Source organism: Rattus norvegicus, chromosome 2 (genome assembly GCF_036323735.1).
Source record: "Rattus norvegicus strain BN/NHsdMcwi chromosome 2, GRCr8, whole genome shotgun sequence".
Lineage (NCBI taxonomy): Eukaryota > Metazoa > Chordata > Mammalia > Rodentia > Muridae > Rattus > Rattus norvegicus.
In genome coordinates this window covers 160,165,937-160,178,148 of record NC_086020.1, presented here as the reverse complement: position 1 = coordinate 160,178,148, position 12,212 = coordinate 160,165,937, and the positions used below count along the sequence as shown (strand labels likewise).

Here is a 12,212-nt window from a genome sequence, read left to right as displayed (position 1 = left end):
GTGATAATGGGCATTTATGTTGCCTCCATACCCAGTCTTTTTGTAAATGACAAATAAAAAACAAAGAAGTGCCAGTATCCCTGGGATGTGCTATCTCAGATTACTTCAGGTATCTACCTAAGGATGGGACATCAGGATCACAGGGTAGCTCCATTTTAATCATATTCAAGGTAACAAACACTGTGTGGCTGTGCATGTACATGCCTACAAGCAGTATGTAATGTTTCCTCTTTCTCTACTATAAGGCAAAATTTTCCATTAGTTTTCTTGATAAGAGCCAATATGGCAATGCTACTTCAATTCGTAGTTGAAACTAGGGTTGCCTGCCCATTGGGCATGTCCTTTATCACGACGTTCATCCCTAGATAAAGTACATTGCTTTTAAGTATAACACACATAATTTGTACTCTCACAGTGACATCACTGTCACAGATGACCCACAAGAACTGAGTAAAAATCTACACCTCCTTGGTTTCAAATGCACACTGCAGAAAATCTTACTACTGCAATATACCTTTTTTTTTTTGAAGCTTCACATTGCTAACAATGAGAACAAATGTTCCATTTCATATTGTTGGCTGACATTTTAAGAATTCTAAAATAAAATTGGTTGTTAAAGTAGGGTTTTAATGGGATATTTAGTTCAATTTATTTTACATATCTGAACTAGCAAGGAGAATTCAAATTTGCCATGCTTCTTTTTAAAAAGAACTAGAAACATTCAAAAACCTATTTTTAAAAGTATATTCTATGTCAGAGCTTAGGTTTATGTGTGCTGTATATTTGAAGATTTAAAATCCACATACTACAAAATATTTCTCCTAAATATATAATTACCTGTTTTTAAATTTGTTTAAATGTAAGTGAACTGATTTACACTTTCAAAGCAAATCAGAGAAACACTATGATTAAAATAAGTGTGTGATTTTGTAAATTCTTCTTCACTAACCTCAGATTTTTCTGAATTTCTAAATTAGTAATTATTTCCAGTGACAATTTATAAACTATTTTATTGTGCCTGTTCAGCATTTGAAATCCTCAAAAGACCACCAAGGAGCTGATTTTGATGCAATCACACTAATTCTTTTATTGACAAGCTCGAGCCTGTGCCATACCACCCTCAGCCATGCCACAGGACAGGAGGGTGAAGCCCAGAGCCCAGTTTCAAGCAAGCATTTATTGCAAACAAGCAAACAAGCAAGGGGTGTTCTAGTTGGCACACATCTGTTTGGGGGTCTATGATATAATTTTGTTGTCTTTTAAAATAATTGGATAATAAATTTAACTTCTGCTTTCCTCCTGATTGGTGGTTGTTAGAAAGTGACGAGCCAGAGGCAGACTTACCTGGAAGCACATGTTTGTTGGGGAATAATCTAGAAGCTGGTGCTAGGTGCCAGCTGGCTTATTGGTGAACTCTGAGTTCAACCTTAGCTCAGGTTCACTTAAGATGGACTATGAACCCAAGATCTGATCTCTCATTTTTACTTTAAAAATGCATACCGCTTAGTCCTCTTTTCCAGATATATCTTAGTAAAAATGATAGTTTTTGATGAGATGGACAATATATGTAAGAGTATAACAATCTAACCATCACATAATTGCAACACAACGCAACTTCTATTCGGTTATTTAATTCTCTTGATATAATGTAAGCTTAAAGTAAACACTAACCTAAGAGCAGCCTCTGCTGGCAAACGCAGGCTGAGCTGCAAACATTTTTTCTTAGATCCTTACAATGTCATTTGACCGCTCCATATTAGCAAGTAAATTTGGGCAAGGGTTTTAACATTTGATTATATGTGGTGACACGTTGTAAAATCATGTTCTCTAAAATGAAATTAAAGCTATAATACATTCATTTAGGACTACAAAAACAGAAAATCTACATCAGGTAATTCAATTCTCAGCTTTGTGGCCAACATGTCATATTGAAAGGGCATTGAAGAGCTTGAAGGGGCTCGAGACCCCATATGTACAACAATGCCAAGCAACCAGAGCTTCCAGGGACTAAGCCACTACCTAAAGACTATACATGGACTGACCCTGGGCTCCAACCTCATAGGTAGCAATGAATATCCTAGTAAGAGCACCAGTGGAAGGGGAACCCTGGGTCCTGCTAAACTGAACCCCCAGTGAACGTGATTGTTGGGGGGAGGGTGGCAATGGGGGGAGGATGGGGAGGGGAACACCCATAAAGAAGGGGAGGGGGGAGGGGGATGTTTGCCCGGAAACCGCAAAAGGGAATAACACTCGAAATGTATATAAGAAATACTCAAGTTAATAAAAAAAAAAATCTAAAAAAAAAAAAAATAAAAGAAAGGGCATTGAATTGGGGATGAGAGGATTTCTTAGATTTTTGATTGAGAGGATTATGTGCCAAAACTACTGTGAACTCAAAGGTACTCTATTTACTAGCAGTTATTTATTTTCAAGGTAGTTTTACTATAAAAGGCATAATGAATATGATCAGTGATTTTTTTCCCTTTCAGATAAAGCAAATGAGACTTCACACCAAAAAACTCATAATCATATGATGCTTCTTTTCTTGAAGCATACAAAAGAAAAGCTGCCTGGAGGCAGTCTTCCAACATTATCACTATTAAATGCACATTCATACTTTTAGGGTAATGTCACATTACTAAAACATGAACAACATGTGACCACTTAACATATTATACATAGCAATAGCAAATTTCAACGTTAGTGGGTAATTCGAATCCAGAAGCATTGCATGAACTATTCAGTTCTACAGCTGATAACTATTGAAGCATTCTACTTCAATGGGAGAAAGAAAAATTTAGGTCCTGGTTGGTTCCTCTGCATTTCAATAGTGATCATCTTAAAGAACAGAATTCTCTATAATATGATTCTTACATTTTATTGCGGATATTCTGCATACCTCTAACAGACATGTTTATCTAATATACTCATTCCTACTATAGAGTTTCAGCTTGCTCTATGTACACTAATCATAGCTGAACAGTACTGGGTTCACATCTCCCAAGGATATATCAAATGACAAAAAATGTAGAAGTACATTTAACATTCTGACAGGATAAAGGTTGATAAGTATACACCATTTATTGCATATATTGTTTCATTGAATCCTCTAGAGTATGCATAATATGATTTTGAGATGAAATGGAAGGCACAGTCATTTGTTAGAGGACACATAGCCAACATGGAATAAAGCCAGGATCTGAAAGCTGGGTGCCATGCCCTTTCCCATTTGCTTTTCCGCAATTTTGGTAATGAAGTTTCCTGTAAAGAGCCAGTTCAATGCCTGAAATGTACAAAAGTATACTACAAAGAGAAATCCTGAACCTGACTTTCAAAGGCATCACGATATACTTGTGGTTCAGTTGCTTAACACGTGAGGAATTAATGTTTACTGTTCTTGTAACAGTACATATGAAATGTTTGTTTAAATCTAAAAGTCAACTGGAGGTTATTCCTGCCTTAGTTTACATCTCAACTGAGGTCTTTGCCTTCCCCAATGAATTCCCTCATGTTCTCATTCCCACCTGCCATAGTCCACCTGCAAAATCTATTCTATTACTTCTTCTCAGGGATAGCTGATCCATGTGTTTCACATACACCTCTTTGTTACTTATTCTTCTGTGACTGTGGATTGTAGCATGAGTATAATTTAAGTAACAACCAATAACTACTTATAAGTGAGTAAATATCATGCTTGTCTGTCTTGGTGGGGGTCTACCTCACTCAGGATGATCTGTTTCTAGTTCCATCTATTTAGATGCAATTTTTTTACTTCTATCTTTAGCAGCTGAGTAATACTTTATCACATATCATATTTTCTTTATTCATTCTTCAGTTGTGGGACTTCTAGGCGATTTCCAGATTCTGGCTATTATGAATAAAGTTTCTATGAACATAGTTGAGCAAGTGTCTTTGTGGTAAGATTGTGTTCCTTTGTGTATATCTCCAAGAATGGTATATCTGGGTCTTGATATTGATGGATTCCAAGTTTTATGAGGAACTATCACATTGATTTCCATAGTGATTATACAAGTCTTCACTCCTGCAAGCAATGAAGGAGTGTTCTGATTTCTCTCTCTCTCTCTCTCTCCCTCTCTCTCTCTCTCTCTCTCTCTCTCTCTTTTCTCTCCTCTCTACGTTTATGGTACAGAGTCAGCAACTGTCACCTACTTAGGTTAAATAAAATAACAAGAAAGCTTTTGTAAAAGCATCCATCTTTCCAGGTACACTGAAAGAGACAAAAGTTTAGTTCAAAGAGAATATATGAGATAATGCTTATAAAAATGTATCATGAAGGCCCATTTATGTGCTCTTTTTTTCTTAAGGCCATGCATGGATTCTGTACATACTTGTGTATTGCCTTTGAGTTGGGCAAACCTTGATGGAATATCTTCAAGGAATATTTCTGAAGAAATCACAAAAGTGCTATAGACCTTAAATGCAGTATGATATAGTTCTTATGCAGTGACTCTCAACCTGGGGATGAAAAAAAAAACCCTTTCATAAAGGGGTCACAGAAGACCACTGGAAAATGCAGATATTTACATTACAATTCAAAACATTAACAAAAGTACAATTATGAAGTAAGAACAAAGTAATTTCATGGTTGGGGTTTAGTACAACATAAGGAACTGCTAAAGAGTCATAGCATTCGGAAGGTTGAGAACCACTGCTCTACACAGTCACTCCTACACAAGTAATTGGCCAAGTATTTTGCTGTTTTTCTTTTTAGGTTTTGGTTGTTATCTTGTTGGATATTTTTTAAGGGAAGACTTCATTCAGTAGCTCAGTCTTACAGTCTGCCAAGCAATGGGATTCCTGCTGTGAACCATCACAGCCAGCTCCATAAAACAACTTCTTCACATACCCTATGTTGCCAGTGTCAGTGCTTTTGAGGGTAGAACTATTCCCTGCTATAGTCTATGCTTTATTGTTTCTTACTGACATAAAGCTTTGTAGTACCTACCAAGGTAGCCATTTTTCTTTTCCTGCTTGCAGTGTTTAGACAATTCACTTTTTAAAATTATTTTAATTTTTGAGATTATAATTACATCACTTATGCCCCTCTTTGCTGTCTTTCAAATTAGTGGCCTCTAATTTGCTGTTGCGCACACAGACTTGTGTGTGCTTGTATTCTATAATATATAAATACAACCTCCCCAGTGTGTACAATGTTGTTTGTATATGTTTTTAAGGCTCACCGTTATTGAATAGCCAAATGGTATGTCCTTCCCTAGGGAAGGCTGGTTCTCTAACTCTCAGCATTCCTTAATTGCCTGCAATTCTTTGTGTAGGACTGAGGTCTCCTGAGATTTCCCCTGTTCAAATTAGCATGTCTATAGATGTTTTACTTGTTCTCTTTTAGGCCGTATCTCAGAAGTGATATAATCACTTTCTTACAAAAAATTGAATACCTATGATGTAATTGTCAGTGCAGAATCCCGATTAATGTATATTTTCCCTTAAAGAATTATTTTATACATTATGTTTGAGTCTTAATTTAAGAACAACATACCAGTATATAGTGAAATATTTTGATGCAATGTTTTTATCTTGGGGTAATTCATTTTTATTTTATTTTAAATTACAGGGGAATTATACCATTTCTCCATTTCTTTCCTCTTCCCAATTTCTCCCATATTTCTTTTGCTGTCTTATACATTTTTTTTCCTTTTTCTGTTAGTTGTTGTTTCATATATGTATATTCTTGTTCCTGATTTGCTAATGGTTATGATTTATGTTCCGAAATGTTCAAAACATATTTAATGCTTTCAAAGTAATCATCTTTCCTCTCCACATTCTTTTGGTAAGTGTTAACTATCTCTAAATACCATCAAACTCTTTCCCTGGAACAGTTAATTGTTCATCTTCAGCTCACTGATGCATCAGTGTGTTGTCTATGATAAAATATCCACTCACTCACTGTATCAAAATAAAATCGCTGTGCAGTAATTTACAGACATAGCTCTTCCCATTTATGAGCTCTGAAAATATCTCATTAACAGTTTCACAAATTACCACAATAACTTATGCTGACATACTCATTTATTCTCATTTATGAATAAATCTTCTTGACAAGCCTAATGAAATACTACAAGGAATCCCAGCCTTTGATATGGATCAGATGCCATCAGAAAACCTAAAAATTGGTGTTATTTCTTTTTTAACAAAATTTCTTCACTTCAAAATGAAGTACTACATTCCATCAAGTTTGCCCTAAAAATCACAGTGCGTATCTATGCACGGCATATTGTATTGATGTTCTCACTCCCATTCATCTAGGATCACAAACCACCATTTACCAAACACTGTTTGAGAGAAAGAGCCCTTTGATACTGGATCTCTCTTTACCATAACATTTTGTGATTTGTTAGGTTTGATGGGCAATACTGGCAGTGATTACATTGATAGAGAGAGAAAAAAATGAATGTATAAAATTATTTTGGAATCAATCCAAATATTTTTATAGAAAATAATAGAAATTAGTTAAAGTGACACAACCGTGACTGATACTAAAATATAAACTGTAATTGTTAAGGTTTAGACCGTGGAAACTTATAAAAGAAAGTATTTTCTTTCTTTGGGGATTTATTTAGAGTTTCAAAGGGCGAGTCCATGACTATCATGGTGATCTGAAGGCAGCAGAAGAACTGTCCTATACTTGCCAGAGCTTGAGCAGAGCAGTCCTCAAAGCCCACACCCTCACAGAGACACACTTGCTGCTCCAACAAGGGCACACCTACTCCAAAAAGACCACATTTCCTTTTTTTTGCTCCAATTTAAATAGTTTTATTATTCCATGTTACTTGTTTTGGGTCCCTCTGGAACAATGCTACACCCTCTTCTTGGACTGACTTAATCCACCTCTTCAATGGTGGGGCCTGAAGAAGCACTCCTCCACTAGGGAAGTCACAAGGCATTCCTCCAGGCATGCCACCAGCACTCTGGTACAGCTTGGTAATGACAGGGTTGCAGACCTTCTCCAATTCTCTCTGCCGATGCTCAAATTCTTCCTTCTCTTCGGTCAGTCTGGTCCTTATCCAGCCAGCTGATAATTTCATTGCACTTGTCAAGAACCTTCTGTTTGTCTTCATCATCAATCTTGCCTTGGTTTATTGATAATTAAAAGCACATTGAGGCCAGCAATAGTTCCAGCATCTTTTGTTGCCTGCCTCTGAGAGTCATTGACGTAAGCTGGCACTGTGACACAGCATTGGTAACAGTCTTTCCTACCTAAGCTTCTGCAATTTCCTCCATCTTTGTCAGAACCATTGAAGACACCTCCTCTGGGCAGAGACTTTTTGTCTCCCCTTTGTATTCAATTTGAACCTTGGGCCTGCCTGCCTGCATCATTCACCACCATGAAGGGCCAGTGCTTCATGAACAACAGCATCATCCAAGCTACGTCCGGTCAGACGTTTGGCATCAAAAACTGTGTTGGTGGGGTTCATTTCAACCTGATCCTTGGCCGCATTCCCAATCATTCTGTGTCAGTGAAAGCAACATAGCTCGGCGTGGCGCAGTTACCCTGGTCATTGGCAATCATTTCCACCTTTTCATGCTGGAAGACACACACACAGGAGTAGGTGGTACCAAGATCAATCCCAACTACAGATCCCTTAGTCACAGTTGCTTGCGTGTGCCCGGCTGTGCTGACGATGAGACCACACAGAGACCTGAGAGCTGGATCCACGTTCAATGAGACCCAAGACCACATTTCCTAATGGTGCCACTCTCTATGGGCCAAGAATTTAAACACGAGTTTATGGAGCCCAGACCTTTTCAAACTACTACAGGGACGTTTGGCCACTTCTTTTACCCTCTGATGATGAGCTCCACACTTCATAGCAGGATCTCAGAAATGGAGTCAGTTGATTATGGACTCTGAAATTTTGAGCTACCCAATTTTTTATTATTATTTTCTCATGTAACCTGTAGCAGTGACAGAAATCTGATTCAATAATATGTACATATGTGGAATCGTTGATCATTAGATTATCCTATAAATATTTAAAAATATATTGTATGCATTAAAATTTTGATATATTATCAGAGTAATCAAAATAAAAATAATTATAATTAAATACTATAAAAATTCATGCAAATATAATATTCCTTTTCTTACTCAAGTTATTTAGCTTCTATTAGGGTATTTTCAGATGATAATGGATAATCATTACACATAAATACAATCCTGGAAAAGAAAAGATAGGATAAGTAGGATACCATGGATGTTCTGCATTAAGAATTCTGTGATATGTCTATCACATGTAAAGCTGCTTAATCTATTCACCTTAATATGGAAATGTGATATCCAAAATATTTTAGTTCATTTGCATTTTCTACAGCCTTCATTGAACAATTAAAACATTCAAATAAAATAATATTAATTTTAAATATTATTGCTTGAAATTTTACAGAAGCATTAATGACCTCAGTCACAGAGCTGGGGCTCAGTGAATTAAACACTGGCTCCTCTTGCAGGGAACCAGGGTTCCATTCCCAGCACTCACATGGTGGCTCACCACCATCTGAAGCTCTGCTCCCAGAGGATCAAATGTCTTCTCTGCCTTCTTCAGACATTATACTCACATGGTGCACAGACATGTATGCTGGCAAAACATCCAAATACATACTATAAATTACATTTGTAATATTCTTGGGAACTTTCCTCATCTCTTCATATGCTTGCAGATGTTCTTTTCTCCCTGGTAGTAAAGATCGTCAAACAACCACTTTCATTTCTGAAATCACCATCCTGTCAGGAAGGTAGAGTTCAGGAGTAGCATTCCCCCAGACTCTTAAAGCTTGCCCTCCTTTCACTCACTTTCCATTTGAAATTTCTTACACTCAGGATTTTTTCTTTTTCTTTTTTTTTCTTTTTGAGGTATTTGCCCTATCATGAACTATGTCTGGAATAAAGTTTTATAATGTTACTTTCTTTTGCTTTCTACTACAAACTGAAATAAACATTTGTCTAATCATTCACTGATTCTATTGGCTAAAGGGAGAGAAAAATAACTAAAAATCAAACAACAAGAAAATGTAATCCTCCTTTGTTTTCATCCTATGACAAACAACAAAACAATTCCTGACTTTTAGGAGGTCATCATGGGAATGAATGAATGAGTAAATTATTAATGTTTTACTAATTTTTTGTGTCCAAAAATCCATTTCCTAGAACAGAGGGCAGATCATAATACAAAAAATATATTTTATGTCACTTTAACTTCCTCTCAGACATGAAAAAGAAAACAACTTTCTGTAAATGGAATTGTAAAGCTCTAAGAAGCTTTACAAATGCATTCAATCTATGGCCTTCATCTTAAAAGAACTATGACTGTATAGTCCTTCCTCCATTCCAAGACAGAGTTAAGAACAAAAAGGGATATAAACTGGAAAAGATTTACTTTTTTACTTGAGGAGAATAAGATAAAGGAATTGAAAATGAGGATGCTTAATAATGTGTTTGAGTGTAATTATTATCAGCTGTGTATTTCATTATACACACATTATCATGGAGATTTTCATAGACATCACACCAATGACAAGGTAACATTTATGGTCTTATGACTAAACTGAAGTATTCCATATCTTTGTTAAAGATCTATAAATTCTTTCTTTATAACTTTGAGAGGAGAAAAAAATCAGCTGGTTCAGAATATGTGGGAAGAATGAAGGAAATATACATAAAGAATTGTGGTGGGTTTGCCCTTACACACACGCACGCACACACACACACACACACACACACACACACACACACACACACATTGTCCAATATGTGTAGTTTTCACCTTTTTAAATACACACCCCAAGATTCTCTATTTGCAGGAACAAAAAGGTTAAAAGGAAGACCTAGACCATTTAAGTGATGATGGAAGGGAAAGGAGAGACTAAAAAAATCAATAATTAGAACCCAAATAGGAGAAATTATGTGAGGCAAACCAGGATGAGATATCTGTTTAACTGCTCATTGCCAGGGTTAATTCGGCTGGTCTGGCTGGTTAAGTGGGTGCCCTCTTCCTCTTCACTGCTCCTGTGCTCTGCTTGGGCGACGAGGATAACATTCTTGGAATGGACAAGGACCAGTCTTTAGTCAGAGACAGATAAAAAGCTGTACTCTCCTGTTACAACCTCCAAACAAGTTCTCAAATAAGAACAATTACACTGAAGGCAGAACAACAAGTCTAAGGAATGTAAAAAGAAAAAAAAAGGAAAAGATAGATTATTCCAACATCGTTTAGAGATTAATGACAGAAAACTGTGCTTATTGGAATACAAGTAATCAGTATACCTATACGTAAAATTTTCTTATAGAAAATGGGCATCATATGTGCTTATGTATGTAAGTGGAATGGATACATCTTTCCCTTTGGACTTTTGTACTGTAGAAGACAGCAGCACAAAGTTTTGAAATTCAAACAGTTTTAGATCAAAAAAATAAATCTATCAATTGTGTTTTCTACTTTTAACACTTCTATTTAAAATTACAGAGAATACTGAATGAGAATTCAGTGTTTGGTAGAATTTATAGAAAAGTTTTAAGGATAATTAAGTAAAAAAATATAGAAAATAAAGCAACACCCCCTCCACACATAAACACACAACTACACAGACATACAGAAACTTACATATCATCTTGAGCAAAGAGAATCTGTATTCCTAGCTTTCACACCTGAAAAATGCTGGCGCCTTGTAGGCTGGGCATAGATGCCCTTTTTCCTTCTGCTAAGAGGCAGAAGTAATTTGTTCTAGTCAAGCAACTTGCTTTTTACAATAATGGCTTTACCAGTAGAATTGAAGAATCGCCTATCTAATTGAAATTTAGAATGCTGTAGATAGGCAGAAAATAATTACCTATGATATAAACTCGCCAGGTTCTGGGAATAGCATCCATATCATTATGAAAAGTATTATGAAATTACCCGAGACCATGAACATCAGAACACCCATTTTCATCTTATCTCCACCTCTCAGAGCTCTATAGGACACACAAATAGGAACAGAGTAAATAAGAACAGCAAGGTAATCCTCCTGCTGTACTCAGCACTGGTGAGATCACACTGTGTCTAGTCACTTATCCCAGAATTTAGGATAGAGGAAATGAGCTTAAGATAAGTAAAATAAATAGCTGAACTCTCCAAGGTTAGAATCCTGTGAAGGGTTAAAATGGTTTTCATTTCTTAGACCAGAGGAAAATCTGGTTAAAAAATACATTATTATCATTCTGTCCAATAAGAATTACTCCACAGATTACAGAGATGACTGTTTCTCAAGTTTTGTTTAAGCTATAATAGAGAAAATTAATTTTAGTAGCAAAACCAAGAAAAGCAGAAAGGAGCCTTTGATATCAGAAATGGTTCTTCCACATTAAATGGGTTCCGAAAAGACTTTAGAACATTGCAAATGTGGGAATCTTAAAAATAGAATTTCAAATATGTAAGCCTTGGAGGTCAAGCAAAGGACAGGATGACCTTTTAAGATGATTTCCATGGCTGCAATTCAAAGTCTGTATTACAAAGGACGACAGGGTGTTCATTATTCAAGCTTAAAGTGGTTGTGTAGCTAAGAGAAGCAAAAAAAATCAGTGAAAAGCATGTGCAAGTGACTGGCCTTGCTTCAAAATAGTATGCAATTTGATTGTCCAAACATTCCTTTGTGGAAAAGTGATGGAAGTAGATTTTCCCCATTTCTTTGCTTGTGCCTTAATTAGTAATATTGGAAATTGAACTCTGAACCACATACTAGCTTAATTTAATCATTTAATTGTGCCCTTGCTTTCAATTCATTATTTTATTTACATTTTACATATACTCACATATATGTACACAAATAAGTATCCATGCATATATTTTTGGAAACAAACAATAGAAAATTTTTGCATTTGACAATTTTTAGCCAAACATAATCTTGTTTCTTGATATGGAATGTTCTACATTATTAGCAAAAATATTCAATGGAAAAATCAGCAAAATATTAGACTACATGGTGTATGCAATGGTTATTGACTTCCCAATGCATAGATCCAACAAAGAAGTATATTTAAGAAGAAATTTATAAGTCAAGCACTTAGTAAACTATGAATGAGATAGTGTGAGTTTGACCTGAAAACCTGCTTATATTATAATACATGAATTTTTTGTGCAAATTGTACAATAGGCAAAATATCTGGAATGAGTTGGCTGGAGTCTTCAGTCTAAAATATATAT

The 12,212-nt window shown here is 35.8% G+C and overlaps 1 pseudogene; it reads right to left on the bottom strand.

The window, feature by feature from the left end:
* Positions 1-3,492: 3,492 nt before the first annotated feature.
* Hspa8-ps26 (heat shock protein family A (Hsp70) member 8, pseudogene 26) lies at positions 3,493-7,987 on the bottom strand (annotated as a pseudogene).
* Between the last annotated feature and the right edge of the window lie 4,225 nt (positions 7,988-12,212).